Source organism: Melozone crissalis, unplaced genomic scaffold (assembly GCF_028551555.1).
Source record: "Melozone crissalis strain CALT ecotype California unplaced genomic scaffold, PUWL_Pcris_2 ptg000082l_1, whole genome shotgun sequence".
Lineage (NCBI taxonomy): Eukaryota > Metazoa > Chordata > Aves > Passeriformes > Passerellidae > Melozone > Melozone crissalis.
In genome coordinates this window covers 288695-309495 of record NW_026535859.1, presented here as the reverse complement: position 1 = coordinate 309495, position 20801 = coordinate 288695, and the positions used below count along the sequence as shown (strand labels likewise).

General features: G+C 56.1%; 1 pseudogene; it reads left to right on the top strand.

The window, feature by feature from the left end:
* Positions 1 to 14894, top strand: part of LOC128946668 (zinc finger protein 271-like) — a 29330-nt pseudogene extending 14436 nt beyond the window's left edge.
* The last annotated feature ends 5907 nt before the right edge of the window (positions 14895 to 20801 follow it).

Below are 20801 nucleotides of genomic sequence, written 5' to 3'. Positions count from 1 at the left end.
CTCTCCAGGCTCTTGAGGCTCCCGCCAATGGCGGCGCTCCCCCCTCTCTGGGCTCCCCACTTTGGGCTCCTGGGAGACACAGGGCTCTGCTCCTCCAGGCTGCCTCTGCCGGCAGCCGCCACGGGCACCCCCCGATGTCCCCCCGAGGGGCCTTTTCCACTCAGCCTTGGACTGCTTCATTCTCCAAACATCCCTCCAAAAAAACCCAATGCAGTGACCTCCCCCACTATATCTGGGCCGAGCTCCCCCTCACCAGTCACCATCTCATGGGTGGGGGCTGTGAATTCAGGGAGGGTTTGGTGGTGCTGAGGCACCTAAACCTGCACTGTTTCCCACAGGAGTGGCCAAGGGAACAGCAGGGCTGGGGGCAAGCCACAAGGAAGGACTACCACAGCCACATTCCTGGATTCACTCCTCCACCAAGGAGCTTGCAACCTGGAGGGGATATCCCACAGGAGAGCAGCTCCATGTCACACCCCCAACACCTGCCCTGCTCCAGGGCTGAATCCAGAGCCTGCTTCTGCCTGCCTGAGAGCACAGAGGGAGCTGCAGGACATCTCAGCTCTCCCTGGATCCTTCTCTTCTCCAGGTGAGCACCCCCAGCTCTCCCAGCCTAGCTCCAGATCAGAGGGGCTCCAGCTCTTGGAGCATCTCTGGTGCCTCCTCTGGACTGGTTCCACCAGCTCCAGGTCGTTCCTGTGCTGGCCCCCAGGGCTGGGGCAGCTCTGCAGGTGGGGACTCACCTGAGAGGGGCAGAGGAGCAGAATCCCACCCTTCTCTGCTGCCCACACTGGGGCGCAGTCCACGCTCGGGGGGGGTTTAAGGACAAGGGCTTCCCTCTGCTTTCCTGGATCTGCCTTTGTCCCTTCTCTTCCTCTTCCTCCCACTCCTCCTCTTCCATCCCGCCTTCTCCTCCTTCTCCCTCAGCCCACCTCCTTCTCCTCTTCTATCCCTTCTGGCTCTCCCCCTTCATCCTTCCCCTTCCCTCCCTCCTCCTCCCCCCTAACCCCTGCTCCCCCTCTCTCTTCATCCCTGCCCTTCCCTCCCTCCTCCTCCTCCCCCAGCAGCAGCCACACCCTCGGTGTCCCGTTCCCGCAGCCCTCGCAGCCTGTGCCACGAGCGGGGATGGAGCCGGGACAGGTCGGGATGGGCAGTGCGGGGCTCTCGGCTGCTCCCAGCCGCTGCGGGCGGGGGGAACCCGGACCGGGCCAAAGGAGAGGCAAACTGGGCAAACTGGGAGCTGCACATCCAAACTGGGCCTTGCTGGGGACCCTGCCTGGCCACTGCCAGCCCTTGGGGCTCCTCTCGGCACATCCGCCAGGGGGGAACGCACACAGGGCTGGGGGATCCCAGCAGTGGCTGCACTGGGACTGGATTCTACTGGGAGTGACTGGGAGTGACTCTGAGCATGCTGAGGGACACTGGGATATACTGGGAGTCTCTGTTAACCATACTCAGGTGACTGGAACCACACTGGGAACAGGTGGGACCATGCTGGGGAGAACTGGAACCCCATGCTGGGGGTACCTGGGAGCGAGTGGGAATGACTGGGTGTACACTGGGGACAACTGGGCATGACTGGGACCACGCTGGCAGGGACTGGGATCATCTATGGATTGGCTGGCACTATACTAGGGACAACTGAGATCACACTGAGAGGAACAAAGATTGTCTGGAACTGTGCTGGGGGCTACTGGGATCCTACTGGGACCTCCGTAGGAGAAGCTGGCCAATGCTGGGAGTCACTGGCATCATACTGGGTCATTCTGGCAGCCACTGGGACTGCACTGAGGGTGACTGGGAGTGGCTGTGAGCAATTGGCATCAGGCTGCAAGCAACTCAGGGCAGCTGGGAATGACTGGGAACATGCTCGGAGTAACTGGGATACACTGGGAGGGACTGAAACCACCCTGGGGGTAAATGGGAGCAACTGGAACCCTACTGGATGGTCATGGGAGCAGCTGTGCCCATGCTGGGGTCACACTGGGATCCTATGGGAAATGGCTGGGATCATACTGGGAGTGACTGGGAAGGTGCTGGCTCGGACTAGAACAACCCTGGAAGCGACTGGGAGCAACTGGGCCCCCACTGGGAGTGCCAGGGAGTCACTCTGAGCATGACTGCAATAATACTGGGAGTATCTGGGACTGACTGGGGTCATACTGGGGGTGACTGGCATCATACTGGGACTGACTGGGATCATACTGGGAGTGACCAGGATCATACTGGGAGTAGCTACAATTGGACTGGGATTGCAGGGGGTGTGATTGGTCCCTGTCTGGGGGGTGCTGGGACCTGCCAGGCGCATGCTGGGAGCCGACTGCGCAGCCACTGGGAGGAACTGGGAGCAACTGGGAATGGCAGGATGCAGCTGCAGCAGCGGCAGCTCCCCGGTGGCCCCGTGCCGGTGCCGCTCGTGGTGCCGGCTCTGGCTGTGCCGAGATCCCGCTGGAAGGGGATCCCAGCCAGGGACCCCATGGACACCAACTGGGGGAACCCCGGGCCGGGCTCCGACAGTGCCACGGGCAGGGAACGCAGGGACAGGAGAACGGGGGGGACACCGAGATTTGGGGGCTGGGGGACACAGGGGGAACCAAAGGGGGAACCAAAGGGAGAGCTGGGAGAGCAGGGAACGGGGTTTGGGGGTTCCAGGACTGAGAAAAGGGGAGGCTGCGGTGGGCAGAGGGGGGACGGGCTGGGCTAAGGGGGTTCCTGCATGCAGGAAAGGGAGCTCCAAGGGTCCCCAGTGTCCCCATTCCATGCAAAAGGTGGGAAAAGCCAGGATGGCTGGGAATAGGGGTCTCGGGTGTCCTCGGTGTGGAGGAGGGGGCTGGGGAATAGGAAAGGCAGGAATAGGGGCCAAGGGGGTCTCTGGGGGAAGGAAAAGAGGGCTCTGGGGGCTGGGAGAGGCGGGATGGCCGGGAAGGGGGTGAGGGGTTGATCCTCTGAACGGGAATGGGGGTGTGGGGGTTGTTGGTGCCGGATAAGGGGGTGCAGGGTGGATCCCATGCCCGGGAATGGGAGCGCGGGGGGATCCCGGTGCCCAGGAATGGGGGTTCAGGGCCCCCCCGGTGCTCCGGGATGGGCGATCAGACAGTCCCGGTACCGGGGGTGCCCCTCAGCTCTCGCCGCCCCCCGGGCCCCAGAAGCGCCCCCAGCCCCAGCGCTGGAGCCATCGCGCTGCTCCTCCTCACTCCCAGTGTGATCCCAGTACGGTCCCAGTAGAACTCAGTCACCCGGGAGCTGCTCCCAGGATGATCCCAGTACAGCCCAGTCACTCCCACTGCTGCCATCCCTCCCACCCCTCGCTCCGTTCCGACCTGGCCCGGCTCCATCCCCGCTCCTCCCGCCGGCTGCGACGGCTCCGGGACCGGGGCAGGAGGAGGAGGCAGGGAGGAAGAGGCGGAGCGGCAGCAGGAAGCGGCGGGAGCAAAGCGCGGCCGGAATCGGGCGGCTCCGGCGCTGCCTGAACTCCGGGCCCCGGGAGCATCGCCCCCCATCCCGCAGGTGCCCGGGGAGGTTCCCCCCTGTCCCAGCTGCTGGGGGTCCCACTTGGACTGCGGGTGCCCTGTCCACTCGGTCCCCGCCCTCCGCAGGCTGCTGGGAGACCCAGTTGGCTCCCAGCATGGGCCTGGTAGCTCCCAGTAACCCCCAGTCAGGGTCCAATCACACCCACTCTAACCCCAGTATGATTGTAGCCACTCCCAGTATGATCCCAGTCACTGCCAGTCTGATACCAGTGTGATCCCAGTTGCCCCCTGTCAATGCCAGCATGACCCCAGGAGCCTCCAGTGTGATCCCAGTGACTCTCTGTCTCTCCCAGTATATCCCAGTCACCCCCCGCATGCTCCCAGTCACTCCCGCTTTCTACCAGTTGCTTTCAGCACAATTCCAGTTGCTCACAGCCACTCCAAGTCAATCCCAGCATGATTCCAGTCTCTGTCAGTGTGATCCCAGTCTAACCCAGCATGGACCCTGCTGTTCTCACTGTGATTCAAGTTTGATCCCATTTGCCCCCAACAGAGTTCCAATTGTTCCCAGTTCCTCCCATTATGATCCCAGTTAACCTGAGATTAGTCCCAGTCCCTCCCAACAGGGTCTCAGTCATGCCCACTTGCCCCAAGCATTGTCCCAGTTGCCCCCAGCAAGATCCCAGCCGTTCCCAGTGTGGTTCCAGCCGCCCCCAGTATGGTTACAGGCATTCCCAGTATATCCCAGTTACCCCAGTAAGGTTCTATTTACCTCAGAATGATCCCAGTCTTTCCCACTAACTCCCAGTTGCCACAGTTATAGTCTCAGTCTTCTCAGCATGGTTCCAGAACCTTCCAGCCGATCCCAGTTTCTCCCAATATATGCCCATTTTCCTCCCAACATGGGCCCAGTAGCTCCCAGTAACCCCCAGTCAGGTTCCATTTATGCCCAGTATAATCCCAGTATGAGTGTAGCCACTCCAGTATGATTCCAGTCACCTGCAGTCTAATCCCAGTTGCTCCCAGTCACTCCTAGTCACTCCCAGTCTGATGCCAGTGCACCCAGTGTGATCCCAGTGGCTCCCAGCATGGGCACAGCTGTTCCCAGTGTGCTTCCATCACTCCCCTGTGGTTACAGACACTCCCAGTATGGTCCCAGTTGAAACCAGTTGCCTCTGCTTAAATCCCAGTCACTTCCCAGATGATCCCAGTCCCTCCCAGCATGGTCCCACTCACTCCCAGTCGCCCCCAATGTGGTCCCAGCTCTGCCCAGCGTGCTCCCAGCTGTTCCCAGTGTAATTCCAGTCCCCCCAGTATCGTTACAGACACTCCCAGTATATCCTAGTTGCCCCCAGCATGTCTGTAGTCATTTCCAGACAGTGCCAGTGGCCCCAGTAAGGTGTCAGTTCTCCCAGTATGATCCTCCAGTCATGCCCAGTATATCCCAGTTGCTTCCAGCATGCATCCAGTCCTTCCCAGTTCCTCCAGTTTGCTTGCAGCATCATCCCAGTTTCTCTCAGTTGCTCCCAGTAGCCCAAAATGTGATCTCAGTCATTGACTTTGACCCCAGTATGATCCCAGTAGGCTCCAGTTGGATCCCAGTCACATGCCAGCCCTCCCAGTGTGGTCCCAGTTGCTTCCAATTTCTCCCAGTATGGTCCCAGCTGCTTCCAGCATGGTTCCACTTGCTTTCTAGATCAACCCAGTCAGTCCCAGTATGATGCCATTTGCTCCCAGCATGCTCCCAGTTGCTCCCATTCAGGCCCAGTATGGGGGAGGATGGGCAGGGTGTATTTTCAGTCGCTCTCAGATCCTCCCAGTATTAGTCCAGGCCCTCCCAGTATGATCCAAAGCTGAGGCCAGTGTGCTCCCAGTCCCTGCCAGTATGAACCTGTTGTGCTTCACATGGTTTCAGTTGCTCTCTTTCACCCTCACTTTTGTTACAGTCACTCCCAGCATGTCCCAGGGTAGCCCAGTTCCCCCCAGCATGTTCCCAGTCACTCCCAGTTGCTCCCAGTTGGGTTTTTGAGGGGATGTTTGGAGAATGAAGCAGTCCAAGGCTGAGCGGAAAAGGCCCCTCAGGGGGACATCAGGAGTGCCAGTGGCGGCTGCCGGCAGAGGCAGCCTGGAGGAGCAGAGCCCTGTGTCTCCCAGGAGCCCAAAGTGGGGAGCCCAGAGAGGGGGGAGCGCCGCCATTGGCGGGAGCCTCAAGAGCCTGGAGAGGGGCAGGGGGGACTCCTTGGAGCCGCTGCAGCCCAGAGCAGAGAATGAGGGGAGAAGGGAGCCCGGGAGCCCAAAGAGCCCCGGCATCCCGAAATGGGGAGAGCCAAGAGGGGGGAGCTTTTGGCATTGCTGGGACTGCCAGCAGCCTGGGCAGGGTGGGCACCGAGGAGAAGGGGGACCCACAATCCAAGCGTGACCCTAGCAACTGGGACAGGGGGGAACCTCCAAATACCAAAGGCGAGGGGAACTCCTGGGAGGGTTTTTCAGGGCTGAATCTTGGTGTTTGGGAGGTTTATCTGAAGCCCAGGTGTCCTGTGACTTGTAGAGATGGACATGGGCAGAGGGACCTTCAAACTCAGCGTGTGTTGGGGAAGATGAAACAGGGAAGCCTTATAAATATGATTGTCTGGCAAAAGATTTTGATAATATGGAAAGTCTAAGCAAGATTGTGATGAAAGCAAGCTTTTAGATACCTTAGTTAGTGAACAATTGGAAAACAATGGTGTGGCCCAACTGAAGGTAATCCCCTTTTGATGAAACAATTCCCTCTACTTGCAGACAGACCCAGGGGTCAGAGCAGACCCTACTAGCTCAGCAGGAGGAGTCCAAAGAGAAGTATTTATGGTTTGAAATGTAACACAGTGTGGTGATGTAATGCTTCTTAAAGGCTGTCTGTAAATGCTATAGGATTTATATCTTGCCCTAGATTGGTTAGTGAGAAATAGAATATTCAACAGAGAAGATTCATTGTGTTGTAATAGGAACCTTACTCTCTTACGCTCCTACCCTCTTACTCCAGGATGTCCCATTGCCAACCCCTGGGAGGCTGTGAGGAAGAGGAAGATGCCCCAGGACCCTGAGGCAGGTGAGGAGGAAGTCAGTGCCCCTTTCCCCTCTGTGCTGCTCCATCTCCCAGCCCAGCATGGCCCCGGCTGCAGCACAGCCCTGGGGGGATTCTCCTTGCCCTTGCCTGTTGCACGGAGGCAAATCCCATCCTGTCCTTGTCCTTCCTCCCCCAGAGCAGGAGCTGAGCATGGAGAGCAGGGAGGACAAATGCCCGCGGCAGAACCTGGTGGCAGAGGCCGTTTTGAGTGGCTCCACGGCGCAGGAAGCCAACGGGGAGGAAAAGCCCCGGAGATGCCGCACGAGGAGGGGCTGCAAACGCAGCTGGCGGGGATCTGAGGGGGAAAGAGCCAGCCTGGGCCGGGAAGGCAGGCAGAGATGGAGCCAGAGCTCGGAGCTGGTGCTCCATGAGCAGCTCCATGATGGGAAGAAGCCCCACATGTGTGAGGAATGTGGGAAGAGCTTCAGGTGGAACTCCAACCTGATCCTGCACCAGAGGACCCACACTGGAGAGAAGCCCTATGAGTGTGGAGATTGTGGGAAGAGCTTCAGCCAGAGCTCCAGCCTGATCAGGCACCAGAGAACCCACAATGGGGAAAAGCCCTATGAGTGTGGGGAGTGTGGGAAGAGCTTCAGGTGGAGCTCTAGCCTGATCCTGCACCAGAGGACCCACACGGGTGAGAAGCCTTACGAGTGTGGGGAATGTGGGAAGAGCTTCAGCGAGAGCTCCAGCCTTTTGAAGCACCAGAGGATCCACACTGGGGAACGGCCCTACGAGTGTGGGGAGTGTGGGAAGAGCTTCAGCTGCAGCTCTTACCTGATCAGGCACCAGATAATCCACACTAGGGAATGGCCCTACAAATGTGGGGAGTGTGGGAAGGGTTTTATTCAGAGCTCCCACCTGATCAGCCACCAGAGGATCCACACTGGGGAACGGCCCTACGAGTGTGGGGAGTGTAGGAAGAGCTTCAGCTGCAGGTCTGACCTGACCAAGCACCAGAGGATCCACACTGGGAAACGGCCCTACAACTGTGGGGAGTGCGGACAGAGCTTCAGGTGGAGGTCTGACCTGATCAGCCACCAGAGGATTCATACTGGGGAGAGGCCCTACGAGTGTGGGGACTGTGGAAAGAGCTTCAGAGAGAGGTCCAGCCTGACCAAGCATCAGAGGATCCACACTGGGGAGAGGCCCCATGAATGTGGGGAGTGTGGGAAGAGCTTCAACTTGAGCTCCAGCCTGATCAAGCACCAGAGGATCCACACTGGGGAAAGGCCTTTCAAGTGTTCCATGTGCGGGAAGAGCTTCAGCCAGAGCTCCCACCTGATCACACACCAGATGACCCACACTGGGGAGAGGCCCTACAAGTGTTCCAAGTGTGGGAAGGGGTTTCAGTCCAGCTCCCACCTCCTCCGCCACTATCAGATTCACACAGAGGAGAGGCCCTTCCAATGCCCTGAGTGTGGGAAGGGATTCAAGCGCAACTCCACCCTCATCACTCACCAGCGCATCCACACTGGGGAGAGGCTCTACGAGTGTGATAAATGCAGGAAGAGGTTTCTGACCAGCTCCAGTCTCGTCCTGCACTCTCGGATTCACACAGAGGAGAGGCCCTTCCGCTGCCCTGACTGTGGAAAGGGATTCCAGCGCAACTGCAACCTCGTCAAGCACCGGCGCATCCACACTGGGCAGAGGCCCTGTGAGTGTCCCCAGTGTGGGAAGAGCTTCTCCAGCAGCTCTCACTTGACCCAACACCAACGAAGGCACCGGTAAGGGAAGCCCTGCGAGTGCCCCGAGTGCAGGAAGAGCTTCGTGCGCTGCTGCACCTCACGGGTAGTGATTGTGTGGGGCTGGCTGTACAGGATGCATTTGCAGCAAATAAAACTCCTAGACTTACTGATTTCTCTCCCGTTCATGTTCAGTCCGTTGCAGTTCTGGTTGCAGAGTACCGCCTCCCAGAGTGTCCCCTCACAGTTGGCGTCCTTGGCCTGAGCCCGCCCCTTTCCCCTCACGGTTCCGCTCTTTCCCTGCCCCCGTTTCCCCTCACGGTTCCAACCCTTTCCCTGTCCCCTTTCCCCTCACGGTTCCGGCCTTTCCCTGCCCCGTTTCCCCTCAGGGTTCCGCCCCTTCCTCGCCCCCTTTCCCCTCACGGCTTGGCCTTCCGGAATGGGGCGGAGGAGGAGGGAGGGAGGAAGAGGCCGAGCGGCGGCAGCACAAGAGGAGAGGGAGAATCTCGTGGCCCGGGTGCTCCCTGAAAGTGCCACAGCCCCGGAAGCATCGCCCCCAATTTTGCAGGTGCCCGGGCAGGGGGAGCGCGGCGCAAATATCCCAAGGGGGGTTCCTGGGTTTGGGGTTTTTTGGGGGGGAGGTTTGCAGCTGGCAGGGCTCCAAAGCCAAGCCGCAGATGCCTCTCGGGGAGACATCGGTCGGAGGGTCCCAGCGCCAGCAGTGGCTGCTCCCAGTATGAGCCCAGTTGGTCCCTCCATGTGCTTCCAGTTTCCTCGGCACTCCCAGTGTGAGCCTGGTCATTCCCAATATGGGCCTGTGCACTCCCAGTATAATCCTGGTCACTTCCCCTGCCTCCCTGCAGGATCCCAGTGACTACCAGACGAGGTCAGTCCCTCCCAGTCCTTCCCTATGATGATGCAAATTTCTCACAGCATGGTCCTAGTTCCTCCCACTTTCATCCAGTGTATTCCCAGTTCTCCCAGTTGGCCCTAGCATAGTCCCAGGCACTCCCAGTATGATCCCAGTCTCTCCCAGCAGGTTCCCAGTCACTCCCACTTGCCCCCAGTGTGTTCCCAGTTCCCCCAGCACATTCCCAGTCTGGTCCCAGTCCCACACCCAAATGGTCTGAGACCCTCACACTATATCCCAGTTGCCCTGAACATTCTGGCAGTCATTGCCAGGCACTCCCAGTCACCTCAGTGTGGTTCACTTGCCCCCAGTTATCTCCCAGGTGCTCCCAGTTGCTCTAATTATGTCCCCAGTTGACTCCCAGCAGGGCCTGGTAGCTCCCAGTAACCCCCAGTCAGGGTCCAATCACACTCACTCTAATCCCAGTATGATTGTAACCACTCCTGGTATGATCCCAGTCACTTGCAGTCTAATCCCAGTTGCTACCAGACACTCCTGGTACAATTCCAGTCCCTCCAGTGTGATCCCAGTTGCTCCCTGTCAATGCCAGCATGATTCCAGTCACCGTGAGAGTGATCCCAGTGGCTCCCAGCATGGGCCCAGCTGTTCCTAGTGTGCTTCCATCACTCCATTATGGTTACAGACACTCCCAGTATGGTCCCAATTGAACACAGTTGCCCCTGCTCTAGTCCCAGTCACTCCCCATATGATCTCAGTTCCTCTCAGCATGGTCCCACTCACTCCCAGTTTCTCCCAGCATAGTCCCAGTTCTCCCCAGCATGGCCCCAGTTGTTCCCAATGTGATTACTGTTACCCCAGTATGGCGTCCGACAATACCAGTATATCCCAGTTGTCCCCAGCATGTCTGTAGTCATTTCCAGACACTGCCAGTGGCCCCAGTAAGGTGTTAGTTCTCCCAGTATGATCCCCCAGTCATGCCCAGTATATCCCAGTTGCCTGCAGCAGGCATCCAGTCCTTCCCAGTTCCTCCAGTTTGCTTGCAGCATCATCCCAGTTTGGCTCAGTTGCTGCCAGTAACCAAAAGTGTGATCCCAGTCGCTCCCTTTAAACCCAAATGTGATCCCAGTAAGCTCCAGTTTGATCCCAGTCACATGCCAGTCCTCTCAGCGAGGTCCCAGTATAATCCCAATTGCTTCCAATTTCTCCCAGTATGGTCCCAGCTGCCTCCAGCATGGTTCCAGTTGCTTCCTAGATCAGCCCAGTCAGTCCCAGTATGATGCCACTTGCTCCCAGTGCGCTCCCAGTTGCTCCCAATAGGGCTCAGTATGGGGGATGATGTGCAGGGTGTGTTCCCAGTCACTCTCAGATACTCCCAGTATTAGTCCAGTCCCTCCCAGTATGATCCAAAGATGAGCCCAGTGTGCTCCCAGTCTCTACCAGAATAAACCTGTTGTGCTTCACATGGTTTCAGTTGCTCTCTTTCACCCTCACTTTCCTTCCAGTCACTCCCAGTATGTCCCAGTGTAGCCCAGTTCCCTCCAGCATCTTTCCAGTTCCTTCCAGTATGATCCCATTTGCTCACAAGCACTCCCAGTCAGCCTCAGTGTAGTGGCATTCACTGCCAGTATGATCCCTGTCACCTCCAGCATGATCCCAGTTCATCCCAGTATAAGTCCAGTTGTTTCCAATCACCTCCAGCGTGCACCCAGACACGCCCAGTTCCTGCCTGTTGCTCCTAGCATGTCCACAGTTGCTCACAGCTGCTCCCAGTCACCCTCAGTATAATCCCAGTCACTCCCAGTTTATCTCATTTGCTCCTAACATGGTCTGAATTGCTCGCCCCAGGCTCCTGCTCCCTCCCAGTATGATCCCAGTATAATATCAACACAAACCCAGTACAGTCCCAGCATGATACCAGTGTGATGTCAGTACAAAGCCAGTGCAGTCCCAGTCACTCCCAGTAGGATCCCAGTGCAGCCCCGTCCCTGGCAGTGCTGTCACTGCTCGGATCCCCCAGCCCTGTGTGCATCCCCCCCTGGCGGATGTGCCGAGAGGAGCCCCAAGGGCTGGCAGCGGCCAGGCAGGGTCCCCAGCAAGGCCCAGTTTGGATGTGCAGCTCCCAGTTTGCCCAGTTTGCCTCTCCTTTGGCCCGGGCCGGGATCCCCCCGCCCGCAGCGGCTGGGAGCAGCCGAGAGCCCCGCGCTGCCCATCCCGACCTGTCCCGGCTCCATCCCCGCTCCTGCCACGGGCTGCGAGGGCTGCGGGAACGGGGCACCGAGGGTGTGGCTGCTGCTGGGGGAGGAGGAGGAGGGAGGGACGGGCAGGGATGAAGGGGGAGGAGGAGGCGGGGTAAGGGGGAAGAGGAGGAGGAGGGGGAATGGAAGGAGCGGGATGGAAGAGGAGAAGGAGGGGGAGATCGGACAGAGGAGGAGCGGGAGGAAGAGGAAGAGGAGGCACATAGGCGGATCAAGGCTGAGTAGACGGAGCCGCGCTCGAGCCTTGCCTGAATTCGCAGCCCCCGTCAGTGGGATCATCGCCCCTCCCCCACATGGCGCAGGTAAGCGGGGAGGGGGATCCCGGCCCAGATATCCCGGGGGGACCCTGGGTTGGGTTTTTGGGGAGATGTTTGGAGAATGAAACAGTCCAAGGCTGAGCGGAAAAGGCCCCTCGGGGGGACATCGGGAGTGCCAGTGGTGGCTGCCGGCAGAGGCAGCCTGGAGGAGCAGAGCCCTGTGTCTCCCAGGAGCCCAAAGTGGGGAGCCCAGAGAGGGGGGAGCGCCGCCATTGGCGGGAGCCTCAAGAGCCTGGAGAGGGGCAGGGGGGAATCCTTGGAGCCGCTGCAGCCCAGAGCAGAGAATGAGGGGAGAAGGGAGCCCGGGAGCCCAAAGAGCCCCGGCATCCCGAAATGGGGAGAGCGAAGAGGGGAGAGCTTTTGGTATTGCTGGGACTGCCAGCAGCCTGGGCAGGGCGGGCACCGAGGAGAAGGGTACCCCAAATCCAAGCGTGACCCCAGCAGCTGGGACAGGGGGGAACCCCCGAACACCAAAGGGGAGGGACCAGGGACAGGCAACTCCTGTGAGGCTTTTTCAGGGCTGAATCTTGGTGTTTGGGAGGGCTTTCTGGAGCCTAGGTGTCCGGTGACTTGTACAGATGGACATGGGCAGAAGGACCTTGAAACTCCTCGTGTGTTGGGGGAAGATAAAAGAGGGAAGCCTTATAAATATGATTGTCTGGCAAAAGAATTTGGGAATATAGAAACTATAAGCAAGATTGAGATGAAAGCAAGCTTTGGGAAACATTAGTTAGTGAACAACTGGAAACCAATGGTGTGGCCCGACTGAAGGTAATCCACTTTTGATGAAGCAATTCCTTCTGCTTGCAGCCTGATCCAAGGGTCAGAGCACACCCTACTAGCTTAGCACAAGGGGTCCAAAGTGTAATTTTTAGGGCTTAAAATGTAACACAGTGTGGTGATGTAATGCTTCTTAAAGGCTGTCTGTAAATGCTATAGGATTTGTATCTTGTACTAGATTGGTTAGTGAGAAATAGAATATTCAACAGAGAAAAAGATTTATTGTATTGTAACGGGAACCTTACTCTCTTACGCTCTTACCCTCTTCCTATCTCACCCTCTCATGCTCTCTACCCCTCTTTTCTCTCGGGCCTGCTCCAAGCTGTGGCTGGCAGCTCCAAGCAGGGCCCTGCACCCAGGCCCTTTGCAATAAACTGCAAGTTCCATGACCTGGCTTCAGAGATCTCTCGTCTCTGTCCATCCCAACCTTGCTACCCCCCGACACTCCTACAAACGCACTCATGGCTTGTTTTCCCCAACCCAGGATTTCCCATTGCCAACCCCTGGGAGGCTGCAAGGAAGAGGAAGATGCTCCAGGACACTGAGGCAGGTGAGGAGGAAGTCAGTGCCCCTTTGCCCCTCTGTGCCGCTCCATCTCCCAGCCCAGCACGGCCCCGGCTGCAGCACAACACTGGGGGGATCTCCCTGCCCTTGCCTGTGGCACGGGGGCAAATCCCATCCTGTCCTTGTCCTTCCTCCCCCAGAGCAGGAGCTGAGCATGGAGAGCAGGGAGGACAAATGCCCGCGGCAGAACCTGGTGGCAGAGGCCGTTTTGAGCGGCTCCACGGCGCAGGAAGCCAATGGGGAGGAAAAGCCCTGGAGATGCCGCACGAGGAGGGGCTGCAAACGCAGCTGGCGGGGATCTGAGGGGGAAAGAGCCAGCCTGGGCCGGGAAGGTGGCCAGGGATGGAGCCAGAGTTCGGAGCTGGTGCTTCATGAGCAGCTCCATGATGGGGAGAAGCCCCACACGTGCGTGGAGTGTGGGAAGAGCTTCAGGTGGAACTGCAGGCTGATCCTGCACCAGAGGACCCAAACTGGGGAACGGCCGTATGAGTGTGGGGAGTGTGGGAAGAGCTTCAGGAGGAGCTCCAACCCTATCGTCCATCCGAGGTTCCACAATGGGGAACGGCCCTATGAGTGTTCAGAGTGTGGGAAGAGCTTCAGCTGGAGCTCCCAACTGATCACTCATCAGAGGATCCACACTGGGGAGAAGCCCTATGAGTGTGGGGACTGTGGAAAGAGGTTCAACCAGAACTCCCACCTTATCCTGCATCAGAGGATCCACACAGGGGAGAGACCCTATGAGTGTGGGGAGTGTGGAAAGAGCTTCAGCTGCAGGTCTGACCTGACCAAGCACCAGAGGACCCACACTGGGGAGAGGCTGTACGACTGTGGGAAGTGTGGGAAGAGGTTTCTGACCAGCTCCAATCTCCTCCGCCACTATCAGAGTCACACAGAGGAGAGGCCCTTCCAGTGCCCTGACTGCAGGAAGGGGTTCAGGGACAACTCCACCCTCATGAAGCACCGGCGCATCCACACTGGGGAGAGGCCCTACGAGTGTGATAAATGCAGAAAGAGGTTTCATACCAGCTCCCATCTCCTCCAGCACTATTGGATTCACAGAGAGGAGAGGCCCTTCCAATGTCCTGACTGTGGGAAGGGATTCAGGGACAACTGCACCCTCATCAGACACCGGCGCATCCATACTGGGGAGAGGCCCTACGAGTGTCCCCAGTGTGGGAAGAGCTTCTCACAGCGCTCTCACTTGAGCAAACACCAACAGAGGCACCAGTAAGGGAAGCCCTGCGAGTGCCCCAAGTGCAGGAAGAGCTTCGTGTGCTGCTCCAGCTCCATCCCCCACTGGAGGAGGCACTTTGGGCACATCCGTGGTCACTCACATTCCCTGTGATCCATGTTGGCAACACACCTGACTGCTTCTCGTTTTGGTTTGACCTTAATTTTCTTCTGCTTCATCTTCATCCCTTAAAATCAGCCAAAACAGGGTTAAATGAAATAAATTGATCAAAGATAGCTAAATTCCCGAAATTTCAGAGGTTTTTAGGGGGAATTGATGATTTGGGGACAATATTCTGGAGGATTTGTGCAGTCTGTGAGGGGAGATTTTGCACAGTGTTCTCCATCTTTTTGCACTCCAAAAGTCAAGAGACTCATCTCAAAAAAATTGAATCCCATGCCAAACAACTGAATTTTAATTCATACAGGCTCAATCCCACTTCAAAATGCCTTGTTCCCACACTAAAACACTCAACCCCATGCCAAACTCACTCCATTCCACAGCCGCCAGGGTGAGATGGGGTTGGGAGGAGACTGGGAGAAGTGGGATCCCAATTTGGAGTGGTGGGATGGGAATTGTGTGGAGCTGGGTGGGTGGGATGTATTTGATAGTAAATAAAACTTCCAGGGTTACTGATTTCTGTCCCATTCATTTTCAGTCGCTTGCAGTTCTGTTTGCAGAGTGCCACCTTCTCAGCTGATTGTGTTTGTGTCCTCCTTTCTCTCCTGCCTCTCTTTGCCTGCTCTGTTTCTCTCTCAGTGCCTCTCTTGAGCCAGGGCAGCTGCCACCAAAGACCCTGCCCTGATTTAATTCCCAGTGCAGGAGCTACAACAGCCATGGGTGAAGTTCTGAAGGCTGGCAGTGAAATGTCACTGTAGGATCTTGCTCCACTTGGCTTTCAGCCCCTTCTTAAGAGCTTTGCATTCAAGGGCAGGAACATCTTTTCCTGGCTGGGAACTGGAATTCCAGACCCTTGGTGTGTGTGCCATGCAGGACCATACAGACTGGGGTGTTGCCTTCTCAAGGCGTGGCGACCTGGTTTTAGTCCAGCACGGTGGCCCAAAGCTCAGGGTCACTCGGTCCATACGCTACTGACACCAATGTGGTGGACAGCAAATGGCATTTATTGAGGGGTCACAGGGGTCCTTTATAGCTTGGGCAGTCAGTGTCATTTCCTTCTGCTCATGTCCCGCTGGGTGCGGCCAGGCACGGAGCAAAGGTCTGACTGCAGGGGTGGGGGGATGTCCTGACTGACCGTACAGCCCGATTTCTTCTGCACGCAGATCCCTGGCTCTCCACATTTCCCCTCTCCCTCATGATTAGTAAAAAACATATAAAGTTATAAAATGTAGAGGTTACAAAATTTCATGGGTTAGTAAAATGAGTATAAAATTGTAAGTGTGTTAGTAACTGGCACGCCTTAAAGTAATTGTTGACGCTCGAGAAAGGTAATGTTAACCGTTTCTAAACACCTTTTAACGAATAGCACCAGTTTGTTTAATATGCAAGGCCCGAAGATTAGGGTTAGTAAGATTATAGTGAGTGGGCCTATTAGGGTAGAAATCAGGGTGGTGAGCCATGGGGACCGGTTGAACCACGACTCGAACCAGCCCTGTTTAGCCTCTGTCCATTTTTCTTAGGTTTAGTCGGTTTCTCAGTTCAGCCATGGAGTCTCTGACGACTCCGGTGTGGTCCGCATAAAAGCAGCATTCCTCTCTCAAGGTGGCACACAGGCCTCCTTGCTGCATGAACAAAAGGTCCAGTCCTCGCCTGTTTTGGAGGACAACCTCTGAGAGCGAGGAAAGGGATTTTTCTAGGGAAGAGATGGATTTCTCGATCCTTTGTAAGTCCTCGTCAACAGTCATCTGCAGTTGTGCCAGTCCTTGATGTTGTGTTGCAAGGGCCAAGATGCCTGTGGCAGCGCTGGTAGCTCCTAAACCGAGGAGCATTGCGATGGTGATGCCTGCTATCACATCTCGTTTGTGGAGCCGGTCGGGTTCCTCGAACAAGAGGTACACCTCTTCTTCCTGGCGATACAGGACTCTGGGGACAATTAGAACTTGGACACAAAAGTCAGTAGAATGATCGAATTTGTCAAGGAGTACACATGGGCTTACCCCGGATCGTTGACAGATCCACATTCCCGATGCAGCTGGGATCACCCACTGGAACTTCCCTCCCTTAAGTTTGACAAATTCCCAGCAGACGTTGCCCATCTGCTTTGCCAAGGTTGCATTGCCAAAGCATTTGCCTTGGCCCGTAACCTGACTTAGGGTAATGCCTCTCCGGGGGGTGTCCCATCTGCATTGGCGTGGATTGTCTGACTTTGAGAAGATGAATGGGAGAGTGAGGGCAACACCTTTGTAAAAAGGGGGTTGTGCATCATAGCATAACCAGCATGACTCTGTGGAGTGTGGGTTGGATTGGTTTAACGATAAGAAGGTAGCATTTAACACGCTTAAGAATGGATTGGAGAGGGTTGGTTTGGCTAAGGGATCAGATGGGGAGGTAAGTTTTGGCATCTGTGTTTTGCGGCTAGAACTACCGTTAGCTGCGATCCCCTTCCTGCGTCTACTCATTGCTAGAACCGGATTGGGTCAGACTGATTGGGATATTGGAGCTGGGAGTCTGATAATTTCTATGTTCGCCCAGATGCGGCGAGAGAGATGAACAAACGCTGTCCACACTTTGCCCGTGGCCCAGCCATCATGGGTCGGCTGCAGGATTGTCATTATATAGCCTGTGCAGGTGTGCTGTTTCCTGCCTTGGGGCGAAAGCACATACCCCTCCATATCAAATTTTGGTTCGAGGCAGCCGTGGGGAGTATACTTAATTTGCAGGAACTTATCTGGCTGTTGTGGTTTCCATCTATTGCTTGTCACAATAGTTTCACACCCCCAATATCCACAATGTCCATACCCTGGGTAATTACAATAACTTTTTCCTGGGTTGGAAGCAGGGCACCAGTAGGTCTGAAATAATGTCGTCTCCTGAAATTTGGGGTGCCCTGTATGCAAGGGAAAAATGTCTTTTAGCCTGAACTCAAACGATGGAGTGTCGGCTGTAGCAATTTCTTTGATGACCCCCTCACCTGAGAGATGGTGTAGAACCCACCTGAATGGCTGGTGAGGGCAATGTTTTGTGTCTGCCTGTCCTCCGCCTACTAACCCTAGAAACAAGATCACACAGAGATACTGTTGCTGCTTTGATTTTGATGTTGTGAGCTTCTCAGGTGATGTCAGGTTGCTCGGTGGTCTCTCTGTCTTTCCCAATATATGGGGCATATGGGTTGCGGGGACGTCCAATGATCCAGTCCTGCAAAGAAAGTCTCACAATTCTCATGAGTTTCACTTTGAAGGTCTGGTTTAATAGATTTGAGTAGACACCATTTAATGTCCCCATCTTTTTTAACGGCCGCATATCCCCGCCCCGTGAGCAGTAGTCTCCAACCTTGTTCCCACTCCCCTAGTTCATTTTTGCTCACAACCCATGGGCCTTCCTCTAGTGCTCGAGTGGCCCAGTGTCTCTGGGCAGGACTGTTGTTTCGTCCCCCCTAGGGAATTGATTTAACGCTAGCAGCGCAGTTGCTAGTATGTGCGCCTGGTCACTCAGGGGAATGGCATTGGTGAAGCCTTCTGTCTTTGCTAGTACTTCCAGCTTAGTTTTCAGAGTCTGGTTTGCTCTTTCGACGATGGCTTGTCTGGTGCTGTTGTATGGGATGCCATGTACCAAGGCGATGTTCCATTTTGAGACGAATGCTTGGACTGTCTTTGAGATGAAGTTTGAGCCGTTGTCTGTTTTGATTTGTTTTGGAACCCCAAGCCATGCCATGGCTGTTAGCCAATGTTGGATGGTCGCTTTGGAATCGGTCTTGAGATGCTGTGTGGCCACAATCATGCCGCTGTACGTATCTACGGTAACTGCAAGCCACGCTCGGGGTCTCAACAGCTGGCATTGGGTGAAAATGATGGGTGAAGTCTGTTTGCCATATTTCTGAGGCTTTGAGGCCTCTGGGGTTGACGCCACTTGACCACAGCAGGACTTCTGGCAGTGGGGGCACGTGGCGATGACGTGCTTTGCGTCCGCGGTAGAAATCCCGCACCTTTTTGCAAGAGCTTTAGCTCCGATGTGAAGGGATTCGTGCAACTGACGAGCTTCTTTCAGTGTCCATACGCCTTTTGCGGCGGCGTCAGCCTTGTCGTTGCCAATTTGGTAGAATCCTTTGATCGGGTCATGGCTGTTGATGTGGATGACTGATATGGTGCCTTTCCGTGAATAGAGTGCTTCCTCCAGCATCATTGCCACTGTGGACACTGACACACCTGGTCCGGACATGGCTAGGCAGAACTTGGCCACAAATATGGAATCAGTCACAATGTTTAGGTGTTCTTCTGGGAACAGGCCGCATGCTAGCACTACGGCTGCTGCTTCAAGCTGTTGGGCCGAAAGCGTGGGGTCGGTTGTCTTGACACATTGCCACTGTTCTCCTGACTGCCATACTGCCGCTGCGGTGGAGGTCTGCGATGATGCGTCCATGAAGATGGTTGGTCCTGCCCGCGGTCGGTCGATTACCTTTGGTGCAGGTCGATGTCGATGACCGTGAGCAGCCGAGTCCAAGGGGGTTTTTCTGCGTAGCAAATCTCTCCTCCAAAGCCTGCAAGGGCCATGGCTAGATATTCCGATACTGTTGTTGACTGCGCGGAGAGCTGTTTGCAGAAGGGCACGTATATCTTGGAAGGTTCGATGCCCAGATCTTAGGGCGAGTTTCCTGCCTTTCATGATGAGGCTGCTGAGGCACTCGACTCCCGGGGAAAAGGCATGTGACGGTTTCCCCAAGACCACCCATAGTATCGGTTGGGCCTTGTCGGGGGGTCCTTGGGCTAAGGCTCCCACTCCCCCCATTTTTGTAAAGTGGACATACAGATCAACTGGTGCACTTGAATCCCATCTGGTGAGCATGCTTTCTGACATCTGGCGTTCGATGGAGTTGAGCGAGCATATCGCTTCCGGTGTCAGGGTTTTCTCCTCCCATGGGTTCTTTCCTTTCAAGAGGTCATTTAGAGGGTCCATGACCTCGGGAAGAATCAGGACGATGTTGTGGAGCCACTGTAAGGACCCTACCAGCTGCTGCACGTCGTGGAGTGTCTTGATGTGTCGGCGGATTTTCATCTGGGGATGAGTTATGTAGGAGCTTGTGATTCCCACTCCTAGGAAGGTCACGCACGGTCCCTTTTTTATTTTCGCACTCGCTACCTCGAAGTCATTTGTCTTTAAGGTCTCGGAGATGGTTGATACCAGCTGGTCTACTTGTCTCATGGATGGTGTGGCGATCAGAATGTCGTCCATGTACTGCATGATGGTCACAGTCGGATTGCTCTGCCGAACTGGTGCTAGCGCTCGGTCCACTGTGATCTGGCAGATGGTGGGAGAGTTGACCATTCCTTGGGGTAACATTCTCCACTGGAAGCGTAGGTTGGGCCGCTGGCTGTTCGGAAAGGCGATGGAAAAGGCGAACCACTCCTTGTTGTCTTTGTGCAGGGGAATAGAAAAGAAGCAGTCTTTGATGTCGAGCATTGCACAGGGTTGTCCTCTCGGTATCATCGAGTTCATGGGCAGCGAAGTTTGTACGGGGCCCATAGGCTGGATTCTCTGGCTCACTTCCTGTAGGTTGTGCAGGAGACGAAAGCCTTCACCAGACCGCTTAGGTATTACGAAGATCGGGGTGTTCCATGGGCTCGTGGAGGGTTCTATATGATTCTTGTGTAACTCACGGCTAGCTCAATGAGAGCAGTCATTCGAGGTGTTGACAAGGGCTCGATCCACAACAGATTGACTGATTTCCAAGTCAGCTTGATGGGCAATGGCGGGTATGTGACAGTGGCCCTTAGAATAAATTTGTCACCCTAACGTCCAGCAGGGCTAGGGCATCCCTCCCCAACAAGGGTGGGCAATCCGACATAGCATATGTAGTGAGGGTGATAGTTCTTCCTGGTCCTCTCTCGGTGCAGACGGTTATTGCTACTGGTTGGGTGCTTTTGTGGACTTGGGACAGCCCTCCAACTCCGCCCACCATGGGGGCTTCTTCTAGCTTCCATGGTAGAGGCCAGTGTATGTCCGGGATGATGGTGACATCTGATCCTGTGTCCACCCAAAAGGGAAGGCAGATGGCCGAGTCGTCGGAGCTGTTGTGGAGACGACACACTGCCCACACGATCAGTGGGTGCTTGCCCACCTTGGCGGCGAAGGCCACCCATGGGTCTCGTTCCCATGCTTTCATGGCCAAAGCCACCCAGGGGCCTCGCCCCCAGGGAGCTGTTCTTGGTATTCCTGAGGTGCAGATGGGTTTGATTGAGCCATTGGTTGGGTGACGAAGTTGGTCATTTCTTGAGGGGGTGGTGGGCATGGAAGCCCTGTGCCCCATTGAGGGTTGTTGTAGCTGGGCCGCTTCATGTTCCAGGTGGGAGGAGGCTGGGTACGGCCTGGCTGCCCCCTCCCTCTCCTGTTTCCCTGAGGCCTGGATCT